The sequence below is a fragment of the Chelonoidis abingdonii genome, chromosome 16, assembly GCF_003597395.2.
Source record: "Chelonoidis abingdonii isolate Lonesome George chromosome 16, CheloAbing_2.0, whole genome shotgun sequence".
Classification (NCBI taxonomy): Eukaryota; Metazoa; Chordata; order Testudines; family Testudinidae; genus Chelonoidis; species Chelonoidis abingdonii.
The window spans coordinates 5,766,895-5,788,973 of NC_133784.1; the positions used below are offsets into that span (position 1 = coordinate 5,766,895).

Genomic DNA, 22,079 nt, shown 5'->3' on the forward strand with positions numbered 1-22,079 from the left:
CCTCTGTGACACCATCATGACCCCCATTGTCTTTAAATTAAGCCCTGTATGTCCCAGAAGTGATCACATAACTGGATCACACTTATTATGTACAAGCAGAATAAAGTCCAGACAAGCAATATACACACACACACACAGGGTTCTTTAACATGGTCAATTTCACAGAGGCGGAAACAATCATGAGCCAAATTAGCTGGGAGGAAGAATATAATCAAAAAAATTGGGAATCATTTAAGAACACCTTACTAGATGAAGAAAAAGCCATTCTCCTACAATTGAGGAAGAAGTCTGTGCTGGTTAAAAAACCAACCCGGGTTAGAGGGGAAGTGAAGGTAGCTGTAAAAAAAATAAATAATAATATATAAGAAATGGAAGAAAGCAGAAGCTGATACTAATGAATGTAAAACAGAAGTTAGGCATTGCAGAAAATTGATAAGGGAAGCCAAGAGATACAAGTAGAAATCAGCGGCCAGAAGAATTAAGGACAATCAGGAGTTTTTAAATATATTATAAGGAAAAGAGTCCTGATAAGAGTACTGGTCCATTACTAGATGGAAATGGTAGAATCATCAATAATAATGCAGAAAAAAGCAGAAATGTTCAATAAATATTTCTGTTCTGTATTTGGGGAAAAAATAGATAATACAGTCTCATCATATGGTGATAACACTCTTTCCATTCCACTAATCTCTCTGGAGGATGTTAAACAAAAGCTACTGAAGTTAGACATTTTTAAACCAGCAGGTCCAATTAACTTGCATTCAAGAGTTTTAAAAGAACTGGCTGAGGATCTCAGTGGACTACTAATGTTAATTCTCAGTAAGTCTTGGAGCACCGGGGAAGTTCCAGAAGACTGGAAGAAAGCTAAGGTTGTGCCTATTTTCAAAAAGGGCAAATGGGACAACCCAGTTAATTATTGGCCTGCCAGCCTTACATCAATCCTGGGCAAGATAATGGAGTGGCTGATGCAGGACTCAATTTTTGAAGAATTAAAGAAAGTTAAGGTAATTAATGCAAATTAACATGAGTTTATGGAAAATAGATCCTGTCAAACTAACCTGGTATCTTTTTTTTGAAGAAATTATACGTTTGGCTGATAAGAGTAAGAAATGCATTTGACTTGGTACCACATAACATTTTGATTACAAAACCAGAACTGATATGGCACACATTAAATGGATTAAAAACTGGCTGACAGGTCTCAAAAAGTAACTAAACAGGGAATCATCATTGAGCAGTTATGTTTCCAATGGGATCTCAGGGGAATCAGTTCTTGGTCCAACTCTATTTAACATTTGTATCTATGACAGGCTGGGAGGGGGAAGGCTTTAAATCATCGCTGATCAAGTTTGCAGACAACACAAAAATTGGGAGAATGAATTGATAAATAATGAAAAATTGGTAAATAATGAAAAGAACAGGTCACTGATTCAAAGCTGTCTGGAGTGCTTGTTAAACTGGGTGCAAGCAAACACCATATGATTTAATATGGCTAAATGTCTACATCTAATACCAAAGAACGTAGGCTACACTTCCAAGATCGGGGACCCTATACTGAGAAACAGGGACTCTGAAAAAGATTTGGGGTCATGGAGAATCAGCTGAACACGAGCTCCCAGGGTGGAGCTGTGGCCAAAAGACCTAATGTGATCCTAGAATGCATAGAATGCATAAACAGGGGACTCTCGAGTAGGAGCACAGAGGTTATTTTCAGGGCCTGCTCCAGCTTTCTTGCCACCCCAAGCGGTGAAGGGGGGGGGGGGGGGAAATTGATTGAGCTGCTGCCAAAGAGGACAAGAGGGAGTGAAGGACCCGCTGCCGAATTGCAGCCGCAGACCCGGACGTGCCGCCCCTTTCTATTGGCCGCTCCAGGCACCTGCTTCCTTTGCTGGTGCCTGGAGTCAGCCCTGGTTATTTTACCAATGGATTTGGCACTGGTGTGATTGCTGCTGGGATCCTGTGTCCAGTTCTGACACCCAGTTCAAGAAGGATGTTGATAAACCGGAGAAGGGTCAGAGAAAACCCATGAGAATGATTAAATGATTGGAAAACATACTTTACAGCAACTGACCTCTTTCAGTCTATCTATTTAGCTTAAAGAAGATTAAGGGGTGACATGCTTACAATCTATAAGAATCAACATGGGGAACAAATATTTAACAATGGACTCTCCAGTCTAGCAGAGAAAGGTCTAACACGATTCAGTGGCTGGAAGTTCAAGCTAGACAAATTCAGACCGGAAGTAAGGTGAACATTTTTAAGTGACAGTAATTAATCATTGGAATAATTTACCAAAGGCCTGTGATGGAGAATCCACAACGACTATTTTTAAAATCAAGACTGGATGTTTTTCTAACAGATCTGCTCTAGGAATGATTGTGGAGCAGTTCTCTGGCCTGTGCTATGCAGGAGGTCCGACTAGATGATCACAGTGGCCTCTTCTGGCCTTGGAATCGATGGATCCCATTGCCTTCAGTAGATTTTCACAGGTGTAGCTGACTGGAATTCAGCAACGAATTCTGCTGATGATACACAGGGAACAAAATGCAGCTCATCTCAGTCTTAGCTGCATTGCCTCTGCAGAGCTAACAAGAGTAAAAAGAGGATACATTTATTTCTGTTGCTAACGCCAGCGCATCTGCTGAGCAAGGTGGTGCCATTTTTACATAGATGCTTTTCCCAGGGAACCATACTTCAGCTGAAGGTGGGATCTCTCCAAAAAGTCAGAAAGGAATTTTAACCTGGTGTCTTGGCTGAGAGCAAGCATGAGAAAGAAGTGTACTTAAAAAGCAGGCGTGCAATGGAAGTTACTTCCATACTACTAAGCACGTACAGCTCCAAAATACAGTACTGACACTAACAGTGCTATGCAGGTAGGCAGGTGGGGCCCTTTAGCCCAAGACAGCAGCCTACCTAGGAGAAGGAAAACTCAAACCTCAAACCCCCAACCACAGGTTAAATGAAGCCTGGTGCTGGGCAGTGACACACCAATACCTCCTGCTGGTGTTCCAGAAGGTCTACAGCAAGAAGATGTGGAGAGAGTGGACATGTACTTAGCATAACTGGGGAAAGGCCCTGTGCACAGCACATCAGGGATGTCAAGTGAAACGCTGTAAGCTCTTGACAATGCAAAAGTAGATAGAAGAACACACACACTAACTGAGGAAACATGGAGTGTCTGAAGATTTAACAACTATGGTGAAGGACCTGTTGTGATGAAGTGGGAATGTTCTTAATGTTTTCTCTGAATACTGTGTGGGTGCCTCAGTTTCCCCTTTGCATTTCTCAAGTGTCTAGGGGTGTGTGATTGTTGCAGAGCCTTAGGGGGCCAGTGTGATCCTGTCTGCACAGAGAATGGCCAACACCCTGTCTTCTGGCAACTGATGGCCTAGGCCTCTCCCCTGCAAAGATGCCAACTAAAGATGTTGAAGAACAAAGAAATCAGGTGATCTCCTGGCCCGGGAAAGAGACAAAGGGAGAGGAGGGGCTGGAGATTTTCAGTTTGGAGCTGGCTGGGGAAGAGGAGGGAACCCCCAAGTTTGCAGTTTAATCTCCCTGCCCCCCAGAAGGACCTGGCTGTGGGGTCCTGCTTGTGCCTACAAGCTCTGGTTTGGACTGTGTTCCTCTCATCTCCAATAACCCTTCTGGTCTAGTGGCTGGCCGAGAGTCACAGTGACTCGCAGGAAGTGGGGCACAGGGCCCTGACTCCCCCTAACTCCATGACACCTGAACAGTTCACCTAAAACAGTGATCCAAACCTGCTTGGGAATGACAAGTCCCACTGATGTGAAAGATGGACTGGACCAGGAGTCGGCCCTAAGTCTGCTGCAGTTTATCAAACCGATGGACTACATCAGCAGGAAGACAGCAATGGGGAAAGGGGAGTAGCTGCTGTATGGAGACACCTCAGTAATAAAGAAGTCAGAGGAAACAGGAAAGCCAACCTGGGATGGAAATGAACATGACTAAGACTGAGGTCACCTGGGTCACTAGAGCTGGGAGACTGGACATAGAGATTCATGGAGGGAGATTAACCCTGGTTGACTGTGACCCAAGAGCCCTTAAATGCCTGCTGACAAGAGGGTTACAGGAATATCTTGATTCCAGTTCAAAGAACATCATGTGAGGTCTTAAATGGAAGTTGGGGTCACACTGGTCATTAATATTGTTGTGAAATGTACGTACAGACACTATGTAAGGCATTATATTTCAAAACTAAACATATGGTTTTAAGTCTGTATCAAGGAAAAATAGGTTTTCCTCCAGACAGGAATACTTCAGATACGGATCCCTCAGTCAGTGTGTAAATCAAGCGCGGTAAGCTAACACTAGGGATGCTCATTTACAAACAAAGTCAGAAGTTAGCAGAAAGACGTGAAGTCAATAAGGCAGCATCACACAGGCAAAACAAACCACAGGCAGTTTGACAACAAGCTTAACAATATATTTGACAATATAACTATGAGGCAAAGATGACACACGTTGTCCTGCACCTAGGAAGTAAACGAGCAATGCATTTACATTCGTGAAAACAGGATCTCAGCCAACTTTGGTTGAACAGCTGCAGAAGACACTGGGTGAGAGATAAAACTTCTTACATCGGAGGTTAACCTGTTACACTCCGTCTCCAGAAAGCATGTTATGATTTTGTTTTACATGTAACCATTTGATTCCAATATTCCCATTCACCACGACTGGAATATTTCATGATAAACATATTCTTGTTTTCTCTATAAATATATATTTCAGAGCAGCAGCCGTGTTAGTCTGTATCCGCAAAAAGAACAGGAGTACTTGTGGCACCTTAGAGACTAACACATTTATTTCAGCATAAGCTTTCGTGGGCTACACCTCACTTCTTCGGACGCACAGAATGGAACATATCTTGAAGATGTATATACACACATACAGAGAGCATGAAAAGGTGGGAGTTGTCTTACCAACTCTGAGAGGCCAATTAATATATGTAGTGCTGCGGTGTTAAGCTAAGTGCTGATCCTGAGTGGAATTAGATAAGCTAGTGTGTGCTGTTCCTTTGGGAAAAGCAAACTTGATAATTCTGTGAGTAGCCAGTGTCGGGCCTGGATATCAGAGAGGAACCCTTCAAAGGGGCGCAGGGACTGGGATGTAAATTTTGTTAACCTGCAAGGCAAAGGGCAGGCTGGCCTAACCCAGCGAAGATTATCGGGGGGAGAGGGGGGCCTTTGACATGCTAAAGGTGTCAGGAAGCTGACACCCAGTTAATCCCAAGAAAGACTTCCTCGCACTAGAGGCAAGGGGTAACAAGGTGATGCAAAGTCCTGGGTACCCTAGAATGATTACACTGACCAGTTCAAGCAGGTTCGTGGCTGGGTGACAGAAGCTAGCAAGCTTGAATGTGAGACACAGTGCAGACTGGGGCGTGCTGGAAGTGTGTGGAATAACATCTCACGGTTTGCATACGACTAGTGCAGGCCACTGAAACTAGGAGCCCAACAGTGCACCCACAATGCTAGATAGCACAGAAGCAGGGCGATAAAGACACAGCAGGTTCAATGCCTACAGGTGCGAGTGATGAGATGTCTTGGTGCCATAAGAGGGGTTCCACTGAGAGAGAGATTTTGAAATGAAAGCATTAGGATGGAAGTCAAAGTCCGTGATGTGGCTGACAGAATCTAGGAAGCATGACTTCGCGGGTTCAGACGCACGCAAAGGATGAACAAAGGGGACCTGGTGAAGACAGCATGGCAGGAGAGGGTGGTAGGAAACAGACCCTGATGAAAGCAGAGGAAGGGATGGATGGATTGCACCAAAAAGGAAGGAAAGCAGGTGAACCCTAGTGCTGCTTCAGACAAAGACAGTAGATACTTTCACAACAACACCTGACACCTTAAAATGACTGCTTCTTGGAATAGCTAGTCCTGGAGCCCACAACAAGCAAGGCAACTCTTGATTTAGTCCTAAGTGGAGCACAGCATCTGGTCCAAGAGGCAAATATAGCTGGATCGCTTGGTAATAGTGACCATAATATAATTAAATGTAACATCCCTGTGGTGGGGAAAACATCACAGTGGCCCAACACTGTAGCAGTTAATTTCAGAAAGGAGAGCTATCCAAAAATGAGAAGTTAGCTGAACAGAAATTAAAAGGTACAGTGCCAAAAGTGAAATCAGTGCAAGCTGCATGGAAACTTTTTAAAGACACCATAATAGAGGCTCAACTAATGTATCCCCCAAATTAAAAAACATAGTAAAAGAACCAAAAAAGAGCACCGTGGCTAAACAACAAAGTAAAAGAAGCAGTGAGAGGTAAAAAGGCATCCTTTAAAAAGTGGAAGTTAAATCCTATTGAGGAAAATAGAAAGGAGCATAAACTCTGGCAAGTGAATTATACAACTATAATTAGGAAGGCCAAAAAAAATTTGAAGAACAGCTAACCAAAGACCCAAAAATAATAGCAAAAAAAACATTTAAGCACATCAGAAGGGAAGCCTGCTAAACAACCAGTGGGACCACTGGATGATCGAGATGCTAAAGGAGCACTCAAAGACGATAAGGCCATTGCAGAGAAACTTAATGAATTCTTTGCATCAGTCTTCACGGCTGAGGATGTGAGGGAGATTCTCCATCCTGAGCCATTCTTTTCAGATGACATATCTGAGGAACTGTCCCAGATTGAGGTATCATTAGAAGAGGTTTTGGAACAAACTGATTAACTAAACAGTAATAAATCACCAGGACCAGATGGTATCACCCAAGAGTTCTGAAGGAACTCAAATGTGAAATTGCAGAACTACTAACTGTGGTATGTAACATATCATTTAAATCAGCTTCTGTACCAGATGACTGGAGGATAGCTAATGTGACACCAATTTTTTAAAAAGGTTCCAGGGGTGATCCCAGCACTATTGGGCAAAGTGACTGAAACTCTAGTAAAGAACAAAATTATCAGATACATAGATGAACACCATTTGTTGGAGAAGAGTCAACATGATTTTTGTAAAGGGAAATCATGCCTCACCAAGCTACTAGAATTCTTTGAGGGGATCAACAAGCATGCGGACAAGGGGGATCTAGTGGATATAGTGTATTTATGTTTTCAGAAAGCCTTTGACAGGGTCCCTCACCAAAAGGTTCTTGAACAAAGCAAGCAGTCATGGGACAAGAGGGAAGGTTCTCTGGTGGATCAGTAACTGGTTAAAAGACAGGAAACACGGAGTAGGAATAAATGGTGAGTTTTCAGAAAGGAGAGAGGTAAATAGTGGTGTCCCCCAGGGGTCTATACTGGGCCCAGTCCTATTTACATAAGAACATAAGAACGGCCGTACCGGGTCAGACCAAAGGTCCATCTAGCCCAGTATCTGTCTACCCACAGTGGCCAATGCCAGGTGCCCCAGAGGGAGTGAACCTAACAGGCAATGATCAAGTGATCTCTCTCCTGCCATCCATCTCCATCCTCTGATGAACAGAGGACTCTATTCACCTGAAGCATCCTATCTTCAAAACTTAGTTTTTGGTACATAATTTCTCCAGAGTCTTATTCTGCCCTCAGTTGCCTGTTGACAAGAGTTCATTGAGTGCAATAAAAGACAGAATTTGGCTCCTAAACTTTTAAGCTAACTTGTTAATGTGAAAAAATTCAGAAGACTACTCTGGAGCCAGCAGGCAAAGGGTTAATTCACTTGTAAAGTACTCTGGTTCCCACACTGGACCAGGTGGAATGAGTTGAGGTATCTAGTTAGGATGTTTCATTAGGGGCTTAAAAGCAAGGACCTTTTCAAGTAAAGTTCCCTAGTAATTAGAAGGAAGAGGACAGAGATAGTAGCTATGAAGCTAGTTTAGGAGAAGGCAAACTTCTGTGCTAGATTGTCAGAAGTTAGTTTAGTTTTTACCTAGCTGGGCCTTTTTGTTTGAGTCCAGTTTTACTCTAGTTTTCAGTCTGTGAGAGAGCTCCCTGCCAGCTCATATTCTAAAGCTGAAACACCCAGGCCAAACTACTTGTACTGAAGTGAGGGTTAGAGCAGAAAATATGGCCAGGGATGAGAATGTGAACTTGTTCTTTTATATTTTGCAACATACAAGTTAGACTCTTTCTTTCTAGCTGTAAATAACCAGGGGATTGTTGAGTTAGGTGCAGTTATTTATGCATCACCATTCTGTGACCTTCCAAACTCTTCTTTAATTTGCATCCTCCAAAACCATGCCTGAGACCCTAGTAATTTAACAAGGTTGTGCATTTAATGTAAAAAATCCTCAGCTCTTTTTAGGATTGTAAGGGGGAAGTGTTTAATTTGCTAATGGGCATACTGATGTTTAAATCAGACTCAGAAGACCACTTTTTTTGGCCTACATAAAATTGCTGATAGTAACAAAGGTAGAGTTTACATGGTGCCTTATTTATTCAAATACAAATAGATGCTGTTCTGTTGAATTGCTACAACACCAACATGGTATTGACACACAAGTAACCTGCTATGTGAGATACATTTCAGATGCCCTTTTCCTGTTAGCAAAACCACTTGGATTAAGGAGTTATGGCCATTGTTGACAGAGGATGAAGTGCTAGAAAAACCTGATCCAGCTGAGAAACTGTAAAAATCTGGTTTTGTTTTAAAACTAAAACTTTTTTTTTTAAAGAGAACTCAAGTAAAACAATAATTTGGAGCAAGTGTTTTTAAAATGGCAGAAAAGCTTGTAAAGTCCTGTTCCTTAAATATTCAAAGCATCATACAGTCTTTGATCCCTAAATCTCCCACAGGCATCACATAGGAAAAACTCTGCAGCTTTCCTTTGGAAATTTAGGAGATTGTGCTTACTAAGCTTAATAATTCCTCTCCCTCCCTAATGTGTAATCCCCCCTGATATATTATATAGAGCAAGCATATCCCCCCGGAGTCTTTTTTGGCTAGGCTAAACACAGAAGCCACAAGCTCTTTGAGTCTCCTTCATAAGGCAAGGTTTTCCATTCCTCGATCATCCTAAGAGCTGCCGTCTCTGAACCTTTCCAGTGTGAATTCATCCTCTTATTAACATGGATAAGACAGAAACGGCACATCAGGTATGAGCACGGGAGAGGGAGGTCTGACCACTCTGAGGCTCACCTGTGTTAGATATCAAGGATTAGCGGAACTTATGAGCCGCCAACTACGCGAGGCCGTTAAAGAATACACTTAATCTTGCTGGAATACCAGCAATAGCCGGTTTTTCAGGACTGGACATGTCAGTCGGCCCAAGACAGGCATTTGCTTTCCTTGTCAAAGCGAGCCAGAGGAGCGCAGGAGGGCGCAGTCGAGCTAGATTCGCTAGTGATACAAGAGCTCTGAGAGTCCGACCACACGTTCCTACTCTGGCATCGCTACGTGTTCCACGTGATGCAGTGGGTCTAGTGCCGATCCAAGGTATAAGATAGCGTAATATTTGTCATATTCTGAGTCCGAGTGAGCATGATCTCATGTAGACACGGTCTTCCTACTATTAAGAAATGTTTATCCTGAATGGAAATGAGCTAAATTACCTGACTCTCTGATATTAGGCACAGGTCATCACACAACGAGGCTCCTGTTAGGACTCTGTTATGCGCGGACTTCTTCAACGAGTGTTAGAAATAGAACTCCGGGGGGGTATGCTTCGACTCTAGTCAGACCTATAATGTATCATCAGCGCAATCAGGCGTTGATTGACCTTACACATTCACGGCCGGAGCTCTGGTCAGGAGGACTAAGTAGTATATATAAAGTAATAAAGTAAGCTAGTACTAAATGTAGATTGCGCATCCCAAGAGAACCAGAATGGGTAACAATAGAGGACTCTCCACTTATAGAAAGATCTCCATGACTCAGCCTGACATGGTTATGCACCACGCACCGACACGGTGTGTACGTCTCCTCCATGATACCAGATCGGAGCTGAAGTTCTCAGCCGTATCTTATCGCACTCGTTCACCATAGGGAGTCCAGCCATCGGGCGCGAGAGAGCTAATAGACTCCCATGTGAGACTGCAATGTCTAAATCCTTATAGCTTTGAAATACAGAGAGGTGTAAAGTGATTAGTATACTAACCGTGCATTTGACCTTTAGTCTTAAATAATTCTGTCGAGCGGTCCTACATCGAAGATGCATATATGGACTATGGATGAGCGATGTGGCACAGGGACTTCTACCCTACTAGTAACTAGCGCGATGTGGTATGTATATTTGGATGCCGAATGTACCATGGGACTCCTCATGTGCTCTATCACTACTTTCTCCTTCAACTATTGCTAGTAGTCACAATGTGACTACTATTACTACATGACGATGCTGGGCCATCGGAGCGAGCCTGATGAGTTCATGCGCTCGAGTGTATCACTAGTTGGTTTTCAGCCTGTATCTGACAACTCGATAGTTTAGCAATTCGCGCGAGTGCGTAGCGAATACAACCTCCTGAGGGTTTATCTCCGATTCATTAAAAAGTGTCTTATGAGCTAACTGTGCGTCAAAGTCAGAAGCAGTCGCGCAGTGCCATGTAAAGATATTCTTGGATGGACGCCATTTCGTCCGGGCCTCCGACTATTTGTCGCACTCGCACAGGGCTGTTCGTTTGACTTCTACCTCTGATGTGGTAATGCATCGTACGTGTCATCTAGTAGTCCACTCTATGTGCACACGTCTTCAACATACCTCACTCAATCCTCTAACCTCTCGTCATAGAGTAGCCCTCAAATATAAAGACTCGAGGAGCTAATAGTTCTAGGTGATTAGGTTATAGTATAGTGGATGCGCGAGCCTGATGAGGGGTTTATCTCTCGTGGTAAAGCCTCCATGCATTCTCTCCGTGTAGAGGTGAGCGACTGTACGATCGATTCCTATTCTTATTCGTGCGTTTCTCTTCTGTACCTATTATGAGTCGCTATAGTGAGCTTTTACTATTGGATAATGAGATTGTCCCATTATGGTCATTAAGGCATCCCACCTGTTCTCGGAACATCCGAGCCTCTTAGCCTCACTTTATCCCTAGCATGTAGCTCGATCTCAGCTGACAAAGTAGCCACGTTCCTAATCTCAGCTTATCGTGTACCTAACTCCTGTACCGACTGTATCTGCTTTATTCTGGAATTCTATTCCTTCTTCTGAGAATGCGCTTGGCTCATCACAGACATGTGGTCTACCAACTCCCGTGCCTATGGTTTCCTTCACCTCTAACGTAGGATGCCACGGCTGCATACTGAGAGTTTTCTGCACCTATACACAGGACTGAAAGTCTAAGTGCCTTGTCGCAGCCGTACCTATGCACAGACACTTATCTGATGCCACAATTCTGCTAGCTCTTGAATCGTCACTCCCTGTACGAGAGTTAAACCTGCACACTCCTATTAATAGCTATTATCTGGCGCGTGTAAAGTCAAACGCTAACCTCATATTTAATTGCTTCCACCTTCTTAGCCATCTAGTCTTGTAACTGCATACCGTCTGTGGCTGACAGAAATCTAGGAAGCATGACTGCGGTTCAGACGCATCGCAAAAGGATGAACAACAAAGGGGACCTGTGAGACAGCCGCAGGAGAGAGGTGGTCAGGAAACAGCGCCTGATGAAAGCAGAGAGGGATGATGGATGTGGCCACCAAAAAGGAAGAAAGCAGGTGAACCTAGTGCTTCTTCAGACAAAGACAGCGATATTACAACAACACCTGAACCCTTAAAATGACTGCTATCTTGGAAATTAAAGCTGGAGCCCACCAACAAGGCAAGGCACTCTTGATTTAGTCTAAGTGAGCACAGCCTCTGCGTCCAGATGGCAATAATAGCTGGATCGCTTGGTAATAGTGACCATACCTATAATTAATTAACATCCCTGTGTGGGACAACATCACAGGCCCAAACACGTTAGCAGTTAATTTCAGAAGGAGGCTATCCAAAAATGAGAAGTTAGCCTAACAGAATTAAGTACACGTGCAAAAGTGAAACGTGCAGCGCATGGAAATTTTTAAGACACCGATAATAGAGGCTAACTAATGTATCCCCCAAATTAAACATAGTAAGAACAAAAAAGAGCCACGTGGCTAAAACAACAAAGTAAGAAAGCAGTAGAAAAGGGCCTAAGTGGAAGTAAATCCATTGAGAAAATGAGGACATAATACTCTGGCAAGTGAATTATAACTATAAATAGGAAGGCCAAAAAAATTTGAGAAAGCTAACCAAAAAGACAAATATAGCAAAAAACATTTAACACATCAGAAGGAAGCTGCTAACAACCAGTGGCACTGGAATGATCGAGATGTAAAGGAGCACTCAAGACGATAAGGCCATTGCAGAAAACTAATGAAGGTCTTGCATCAGTTCTTCAAGGCGTGAGGATGTGAGGGAGATTCCATCCTGCGCCATTCATTTTCGATGATCATATCTGAGAACTGTCCAGATTTGAGTCTCATTAGAAGGAAGTATTTGGCAACAAACTGATTAACTAATAACAGTAATAAATCACCAGGACACGTATGATCACCAGGTTCTGAAGCGAACTCAATGGTGAAATTGCAAACTACTAACTGGTATGGTAACATATCATTTAAATCAGTCTTGCTGACCAGATGAACAGGAGGATGCTAAGTACCCAATTTTCTAAAAAGGTTCCCAGGGGTCCGCAACTATGGCAAAGGACTGAACTCGTAAGAAACCAAAAATACTCAGATGACATAGGGATGACACCATTCTGTTGGAGGAAGACGTCAACATGATTTCTTGTAAGGGAATCATCGCCACAACTACCTAGAATATGTTTGAGAGGGCATCAAACAGCATGCGGCAAGGGGATCTAGTGGATATTGTTTATTTATTGTTTTCAGAAGCCTTTGACGGGTCCTCACCAAAGTGTCTTGAACAAATGCAAGCAGTGCATGGAAAGAGGGAAGGTCTCTGGTGGATCAGTAACTGCGTTTTAAAGACAGGAACACACGGTGAGAAATGTGAGTGTTTCAGACAAGGATAAGAGAGGAGAATGGTTGATCCCCAGGGGTCTATACTGCCCGAGTCCTATTCATAAAACATAAAAGGAACCGGGTCAGATCCAAAGTCCATCTAAGCCCAGTATCTGGCTACCCACAAGTGGCCAATGTGCCAGTTGCCCCAGAGGAGTGAAGCCTACACAGGCATGATAAGAGTTATCCTCTCCCTGCCTATCCATCTCCATCCTCTGACAAACAAGCTGGTAGACGACCATTCTACCCAGCCTGCTAATAGCCATTGAATGGATATAACCACATTAATTTATCAGTTCCCTTTTAAAGCTAGTTCTAGTCCCAGCTTACAACCCCTCAGGAAAGTTCACAAGTTGCGTGCGCTGCGTGACGAAGAACTTCCTTTTTTTTTTTTTTATTCTGTTTTAAACCTGTACCTATTTACATTTCAATTTGGTGACCCTATGTCTTTTATATGGGATATCAAAGTAACATCACTTTATCTTATCTTACTCCGCATCACTCATGATTTCTAGACCTCTATCTATTCCCCCTAGTCCCTCTTTCAAGCGAAGAGCTAGCTATTTAATTTCCTCGTATGGACCTCGCTAATCCTTAATCTTTTAGTTGCCCTTTTCTGAACTTTTTCTGTGCATAGAACTTTTTGGTGAGGAAGACCAATGCTGTACACTAGTTTCATGTTGAGCTACCCATGGATTTAATAGGCAATTAATATATTCTCGCTATTCTCTATCCCCTTTTTTAGATCTCTTAACGATGTTGCTTTTTTACCTCTGCTGCACTGCGTGGATCGCTTCAGAGAACTATTCCACGATGAGCCGAGATCTTTGTTCATGACTTTGTAGTCTAATTAGCCCCATCAATGTATTGTATTTAGTTGGGTTATTTTGCCCCCCTGTGCTTACTTTACATTTTAGCACATCAAATTCACTTTGCCATTGTTGCATTTGTCACTAGTCACTTATTTGTGAGCATCTTTGTTGAAGATTCTTCCAATCTGCTTTGTTAACTTATCTAATAGTTAGTCATCATCTGAACTTGCCACCTACACCTTACCCCTTCTCCAGACTATTATGTAATAATAAATGGATTTCGACTAGGACTGACCCTTGGGAACACCATATTACCTACTCTCGATTCAGAGATACCATGTAATTCCATACCCTTTGTTCCCTGTCTTTTTAACCAGTTCTCAATCCATGAAGACCGCCCGGATGCCTCTCGAGAGCGAGACCCTAATTCCCATCCCATGACAGCTTATTTACATAAGAGCCTTTGGTGATGGCCTTGTCAAGCTCTGGCAAACTATAGTACACTATGGCTGAATCCCCTTCGCCATATGTCTTGTTACCCTTCAAAGAACCTAATAATTAGAAGACGATTTCCCTTACAGCAAACCCGCTGACTATTGTCAAACAAAGTTTGATGTTGTTTCTATGTGTCTTGACAATTTTATTCTTAACTCCTGTTTCAACCAATTTGCCCGGATTTAGACCTTACCGTCTGTATGCTGAATCACCTCTAGAGGCCTTTTTAAATATTGGGTTACACAGCTAACTTCCAGTTCATTGAGTACAGAGCCGATGTTAAAGACGGTACAAACCTAGTTAATAGTCCCACTCAATTTATTCTTTCAGAACCTTTGGTGACAGCTCATCTGGGGGGGGGGCGGTCCCGTGACTTCATTAATGTTTAGTTTATCCATTATTCCAACCTCTCTTATGACACTTCATCTGTGACGAGTTCACTCAGATTTGTCCCACTACAAAAGCCATTCAGGTTTGGGAAATTCCCTCACATTCTTCAGCCGTGAAGACTGAAGCAAAAATCATTTATTTCTCCACAATGGACTTTATCGTTTAAGCCCCTTTGATTCGATCGTACAAGGGGCCCCACTGTTGTTTAGTCACTACCTGACTTCTACATTACTTTTAGAACATTTTGTGTATCCTTATTGAATTTTTAACATTTTATATTCGATTAAATGACCTGAAAAGGATAAACGTGAGGTGGCAAATTTGCCGAGATGATACAAAAACTACTCCAGAGAGTTAAGTCCAAAGCAGATACAAATAGATCGCAAAAACTTGGTGATGTGCACAAAATGGCGTGAAATCAATGTTGCAATGCAAAGAATGCACATTCGGAAAACATAATCCCAACTATAACATATAAAATATTGAATATTTCAAGGTGATAGGGACTCAGTAGATCATCTGTCCAACACCCCTCCAGCAGACCAATCACCAAGATAATTTTTACCCCAGTTCCCTAGATGGGCCTGTCATCGATTAACTCACACCCTGGGTTTAGCGGTGATAGTCTCAAACCGCTGAGCTATCCCTTCCCCCCAAAAGGAGGGAGTCAAATAGCTACACGCAAGAGGAGTTAAGAGCATGGTGGCTAGTTCTTTAATAAAGCATCCCTCAATTGCAACACAGTTAAAAAACAAAAAAAACCAAACAGCATATTGGGTAATCATAGAAAGGGATAGATATAAACAGAAATACCATTGCTCTATATTAAATCCATGGTATGTCCACCTTGATCGTTGCAGATGTCGTTGCCCCATTTCAAACAGAAATATAGGAATGGATAAGGTTCATGAAAAAGGCAACAATATGTCGGGTATGGAAAGCTTCTGTTGGTGAGAGCATAATATGAACTGGGCTTTTCAGCTTGGAAGAGAATGAATAAGTGGATATGATAGGGTATATAAAGATTAGATGGTGGTGGAGAAGTAAAATAAGGAAGTGTTGTTTACTCGCTTCCCTTAAACGACACACGGTGGGATTGCACCAATGGAAATAAAGGCAGAAGGTTTTGAAACAAACAAAAGCAAAGTATTTCTTCAACAAAGCACAGTTAACCTGTGGAACTCTCTTGCCAGGAGGCTTGATCTTTGAATGCCAAGTATAACAGGTTCCAAAAAGAACTAGATCAGTCACGGGAGCAGGCGTCCATCAATAATGGCTATTTGCCAGGATGGGCAGGGATGGTGTCCCTAGCCTCTGTTTGCCAGAAGCTGGGAATGGGTGACAGGGAATGGATCATTTGATGATTCCCTGTCCTGTTCATTCCCTCTGGGGCACCTGGCATTGGCCACTCTCGGAAGACAGGATACTGGTCTAGATGGACCTTTGGTCTAACCCGGTGTGGCTGTTCTTATAAACCGATCCCAACTGGTGTGATATGGAGGAGAAGAAGTGGCAGCAGCAGATAAGCACATCTCCATTTGCAGATGGGGAAACTGAGGCAAAGGCTGTGTGACATGAGTTTCCCAAGGAGACACAGCTAAGTCAGTAGAGCCTAAATTATAACTGAAGATTTCCTGGCTCCCAGTCCTATGATCAATCCACAAGACCAAGTTTAACAATATTCAGCAGGAGCTCTCCCTACCTACCACTGCTTAATTGTCAACATTCTTCTCCTCCTCTCAGTTCTGATACCAATATGGAGAGAAACACTGGGCGCTAGCCTGGGACCTGGGAGACCCGAGTTCATTTCTCTGCTCTGCCACAGCTTTCCTGTGTGACCTTGGGCACTTAGGCCTCAAAGCACAAAAGTATTTAGATGCTTAAATCCCAGCTTTTGGCTCCTCTGTGATTCACAGAACTCCCTCTGATCCCTGTAGGCACCTAAACACCTACATTTCTGCAATAAAAGTTCCCTAGGCAGCACATTTCTGCCTCTGCATGCACGCTGCTGCTTCCATCAAGACACCAGCACACTCACCTCAATCCCAGTGTGATTCACAAACCAGGGGAAAACAGGAGTTCGGCTGCCTAAGTCACATGCGGGTCCCAATCCAGTAGCGGTGATCACAGCCCTGTGGTTAGAGGCAGATCCCTGATCAAATCCCTTCTACCCCTCAGGCAGAGGGGGAACTGAACCTGGGTCTTCCACATCCCTGAAAAGTGCCCTAACCACTGAGCAAAAAGTTATGAGAGAGGTCCTCCTCATCATCATCCTTCACCCTCTTCCCTCCCCTTCAACCAAGTGGCTCCCAAACTTTATTGGGTCATGTACGGCCATCTTAAAAATGCTCACATGAAAGGATGGAACATGTCCACACACCACCAGTGTGACACAGAACAGAGTCTGGGAACCCCTGTGAGTGTAACCCCTTAACCTGTCCCTTGGATTTCTTTGCCTTCTTAGCCCCTCATCATCTGCCATTCTCTCTCCTCAAGCTCCTTTTCATCCTCTTTCCAACATACTGTTGTCTCATTTATCCTTAAAAAAATAAAAATATCCTTCTTTGGATACAACCTGACTTTTCAGCTACTCCCCACTACCCAAACTCTCTCTATTTCAGCTTCCATCCACTCTGCCACAACTGCCCTCAAAGACACTGATCCCTTCTGTAAGTCCAGGGGCCTCCTCCTCTTCAGGTTAGCTCACCTGTTCCCATGACCTCCCATGACCACACCAATCGCTCCATCACCGGTCTCTACATCATCTCCTTTCCTGTATCTCATCAAGCTCAGCTCCCCTTGGCTTCACTTCAATCCTTCCCCACCCTGTGGGCAGAGACCTCCGATCACTCAAGCCTGCAACCTTGAGGTCATTTTTGACTCCTCTTTAATCTTCCCTGTTCACATCCAAGATCTCATCAAATCCTGACACTTCTGCCTCTATAGCATCTCCAGCATGTGCCATTTCCTCTCTATCCCCACAAGCATAACTCTTGTCATTGTAACCTTTACCCACATCCCTTCCTTCCTGGCCTATCATCTCTCCCCATAATAATCCATTCAGGGTGCTGCAGCTAAAACCCTCTCCCCCTAACCATGCCAATCACATTTCCTCAGACCTGGCGCCAGTGGCGGGATTCTGCTCTTCGTCCACGTCCAGTTCAAAATCTGCACCTCGCATCCCAGGTACTATACAGTGCCGTGCCCTGGCCACCTTTCTCTTTGTGCTCTATACTCTGCCAGCTCCAACTTTACTGAACCTGGCCATCTTCTCTGGCTCACATCCCTGCATCTTTTTAAAGCCTGCTTCCTATGCTTGGAATAGCAGGCCAGTCAGAGGGCAAGCTCTTGGCAGCTTCACTTTTTACTATGGAAATTGAGAAAACCTTTTCCGGAGGGCTGCCAAAGCACAATGCCTGGGTGCTCAGCCTCCCCGCCAGAGCTAGGAGCTGAACAGCCCCTGTGCTCTGCCTCCCCCAGAAAGTCCAGGAAGCTGGAAAGATACAGGACTTGCTATTACAGGCTCCCTGCCACTGAGCCAGGAGCCTAGGATGAGCTCCCAGGGCCTGCAGCTCAGGGCACTTCCCAAAGACACAGACCATGGGAGCCCCCACAACTACTGGGTGAAATTGACACTTCTCCCAGCTTCTGGGCTGCTCTTAGCAGCTATGAAGCTGACAAGAACATCGATTTCATTCAGCAGCTCTCCAGCCAGAGGAGTAGATTCCTTTCATGAACACCTCAGTGTTTCTGAAATGAAGTTGGGGGGGGGGGTGGATTCCAGTTCATGGGAAATTTCACTAAAGTTTGGATTCACTCTCATTCACAACAAAACCAACTTTGGAAAATGTTACATTTCCTGCAAACCAGAAATCCTGCATTTTGGCTAACTTCACTTATAACCGTTATTTGTACTTTGTCTGTTGGAATGAAAACTGCTCAGAACAGGATCTTGTCTTCCTATACATCTGTAAAATGCCCACCATACCAATAGTGCAATGCCAACAATAAAAATAAAAAGAGGACCCCTCAAAGTTTGGGCGTATACGACAGCTGAGACTGCACTTCCAGCAGGAGTTGCCCAAATACTCCCATGCCATATTCTACACAAAAAGCAAATCACCTTTATAGTTTGACTCATTGACAGGAAAACATCTGAGCTGGTGTCTCACATACAGCCGTTGTCTACACTAGAAAATTCCCTATCCACTTTTCATCAGCAGTACAGCAGCAGCAGCATAAAGTCTAGTGTAGACAGGATGCACGTCAATATATCATCTAATGCCCTCAGAGCTGTGGTACAATGCCTCTGTCTGGCCTAACGTGGAGTTCACACCATTGCTGAAGAACAAATGAGCTAGTGTAGATGTGGCTATACTTCCTCCCATCACACCCCACTACAGGAAGCACCGTTTAAAGAAAAATATTCATACTAGACCCACAAATTCAAGCCATTTCTTCCTGCACAACCGCTGTAAGATCCAGCCTTTCCTCTGTGTTTGAACAGATCAAATGCTCAGTCAGGCCCTCGTCATCCCGCACATCAACCGCTGCAACCACCTCCTCCTCCTCTCTGGACTTGACAAATGTCACCCAGGCCCACCCACATGCATTCAAAATGCTGCTACAAAGATCATTTTCCTGCCTCCACACCACAGCCACATTGTCCCACTCTTCGTATCCCTTCACTGGCTCCCCCTTCTCCAGTGCATCAAGCACAAGTAGTGCTCTTTACTTTTCAGGACCCACACAGGCTATCCCAGCCAAACCTATCACCTCTGGCAGGCTATCAAGAAGACAACTCCCACTCCCTGATCGGACAATGAAGTCAGTCTTGATTGTCCATTTGTCAAATTTCCTGTGAGTATCTTTTGCTCTTTCTCCCATGCTGCCCCTGCTGTATGGAAGGAGCATGCATAAGCATCTATAAAACCATTTCTTTGTCCCCTTTCAAATCCCTCCTTAAAACTGTCCTCGGCCAAGATGCCTACAACACCCTAAACAGTTGGTGTGCTGGGACTACTGCCTATCAGGCTGGTCTTAATCTTCTTACTTTGTGCCTGCCCTCTCCCCTTTGTTCGTTGTATTCACACCATTGTCTCTTGCCTTAGATTGTAAAGACCTTGGGAAAGGGACCAACTTTGTGTTATATTTGTAGGACATCTAGCACAGTGGGGACCCTGATCGCTGACTGAGGCACTATGGCCATACAGCCAACACACTATTCACAACAGTGATCTTGTGACTAATCCAAAAAAGGCACAACCAGTAATTAGAGGAAAACAGACAATATACTCAAGTATCTGAGGTATATACTGAAGCAAATACTCACCAGCAACTACAATACACACCACACAACAGAAACACTAACCCAGGAACCAACCTCTGCAACAAACCCCGTTGCTAGCTCTGTCTGCATATCCATTCAAAGGACACACATCAGCCACATCATCAGGGGCTCATTCACCTGCACATCTACCCATGTGATATGTGCCAGCAATGCCCCTCTGCCATGTACATTGGCCAAACCGGACAGGCTCCACGCAAAAGAATAAATGGACACAAATCAGACCTCAAGAATTGTAACATTTAAAAACCAGTAGGAGAGCACTTCAATCTCTCTGGACACTCAGTAATAGACTTAAAAGTTGCCACTCTTCAACCAAAAAACTTCAGAAAACAGACTTCAATGAGAAACTGCAGAACTGGAATTAATTTGTAAACTTGACATCAGATTAGGCCTGAATAAAGACTGGCAGCGGCTGGGTCACTACAAAAAATAATTCTCCCTCTGTTGATACTCACCCCTTCTCCTCAACTGCTGGGAGTGGGCCACATCCATTTTGACTGAATTGGCCTCGTTAGCACTGACCCCCCAATTGGTAAGACAACTCCCACCTTTTCATGTGTTGTATATTTACACCGCTACTGTATTTCCTACTCCATGCATCTGATGAAGTGGGTTTCACCCCACGAAATCTTATGGACAAATAAATCTGTTAGTCTCTAAGGTGCCACAAGGATGACTCCTTGTTTTTACCGACACAGACTAACACGGCAACCCCTCTGAAGACTATATCCTGTAAAACTAATATTTTATGCTAACTAAGTTTTAAGGAACCAGCCAGGGCCACATTAGAAGAAGCCACTGAGACACTCTGCCACAGCCCCCTCTGCCAGCAACACCAGGTCACTTTTTTGCTAATACAGTATTACAAATATCAGTGAACTGCAGGGCTCATATTAAATATTTCCACCCACAGGACATTTGCTATACAATACTTCATAGCAAAAAGCAATTGTTTCACAAGCTCCATGTAACCTGGGGGAAATCTATCTATCGTACTTTAAGTTTCTGTCCATACACCCTATCAGATGAATGACAGGTATGAGGATGGCAATACGGGATCAGACCAAAGGTCCATCTAGCCCAGTATCCTGTCTTCCAACAGTGCCCAGTGCCAGGTGCCCCAGAGGGAACGAACAGAACAGAATGCCAGGGCCCAGTGGGCAGGGCAGGGAGCAAGGGGCCCTGGGCCAGGAAGGCTTGGGCACAGTTTTGCTTATATTTGCGGGGTGGGGAGGGACAGGGGCTTGCAGGGCTCAAGCTACACCACTATTTACCTGTCCCCCTTCGGAAAACTGACCATTTATTCCTACCCTTTGTTTCCTATCTTTTAGCCAGTTACCAATCCATGAGAGCCCTGTCCCTCTTATCCCATGACAGCTTACTTGGCTTAAGAGCTTTTGGTGAGGGACCTTGTCAAACACTTTCTGAAAATCCAAGTACACTATATCCACTGGATCACCCTTGTCCACATGGTTGTTGACACCCTCAAAGAATTCTAGTAGCTTGGTGAGGTGTGATTTCCCTTTACAAAAACCATGTTGACTCATCCCCAACACATTATGTTCATCCATGTGTCTGACAGTTTTGTTCTTTATTATAGTTTAGCCATTTTGCCCAGTACTGAACCCTCCTCTACCGACACCTCCAACTGGGACAGTTCCTCAGATTTGTAACCTAATATCCCCAAATAACATCTGCCAATGGCAGTGGTACACCCACAAGAATCCAACTGGGGTGAACCCTGGCCTCTGGCAGCAACCCAAGGGGATGGTGCACCTCTGGGACCCGAAAGGGGTGCACCCTCACACTCACACAGTCCCAGGGGGAGAACACACCCAGGGGGACTCTACTGTGATGAAGCTCCCGGGAACGGAGCTCCGCGTCCTGGCATGTCCAGTGGCACAGGGTAAATGCAGCTGTGCCACCGGACACAGGCTCCGGCTCAGGCTGCGCTGGGCAACCACAGTCAGTGAGGCACACAGACCCAATGGGAGGAGACCTGGATCCAGGAGTCTTCCCCTCACAGTGCATGACGGAGCCCCCAAACCCCGTGGGACAGGGCCCCCAGACCCCCCCAACAACCACCCCCAACACCCCCCCTGTG

The 22,079-nt window shown here is 44.2% G+C and overlaps 1 protein-coding gene across 2 annotated transcripts in view; it reads right to left on the reverse strand.

The window, feature by feature from the left end:
* The window catches only part of ARMH3 (armadillo like helical domain containing 3), a 186,391-nt gene that overhangs the window by 163,270 nt on the left and 1,042 nt on the right, over positions 1-22,079 (reverse strand). Inside the window, exon 1 of one of the 2 annotated variants that reach the window (XM_075072787.1) lies at positions 21,826-21,845. The exons of the other annotated variant lie outside the window; for it this stretch is intronic. The gene's annotated coding sequence lies outside the window, so the exon portion shown is untranslated. Of the gene's footprint in view, positions 1-21,825; positions 21,846-22,079 lie in introns of those variants that run through there. 2 annotated transcript variants of the gene reach the window in all.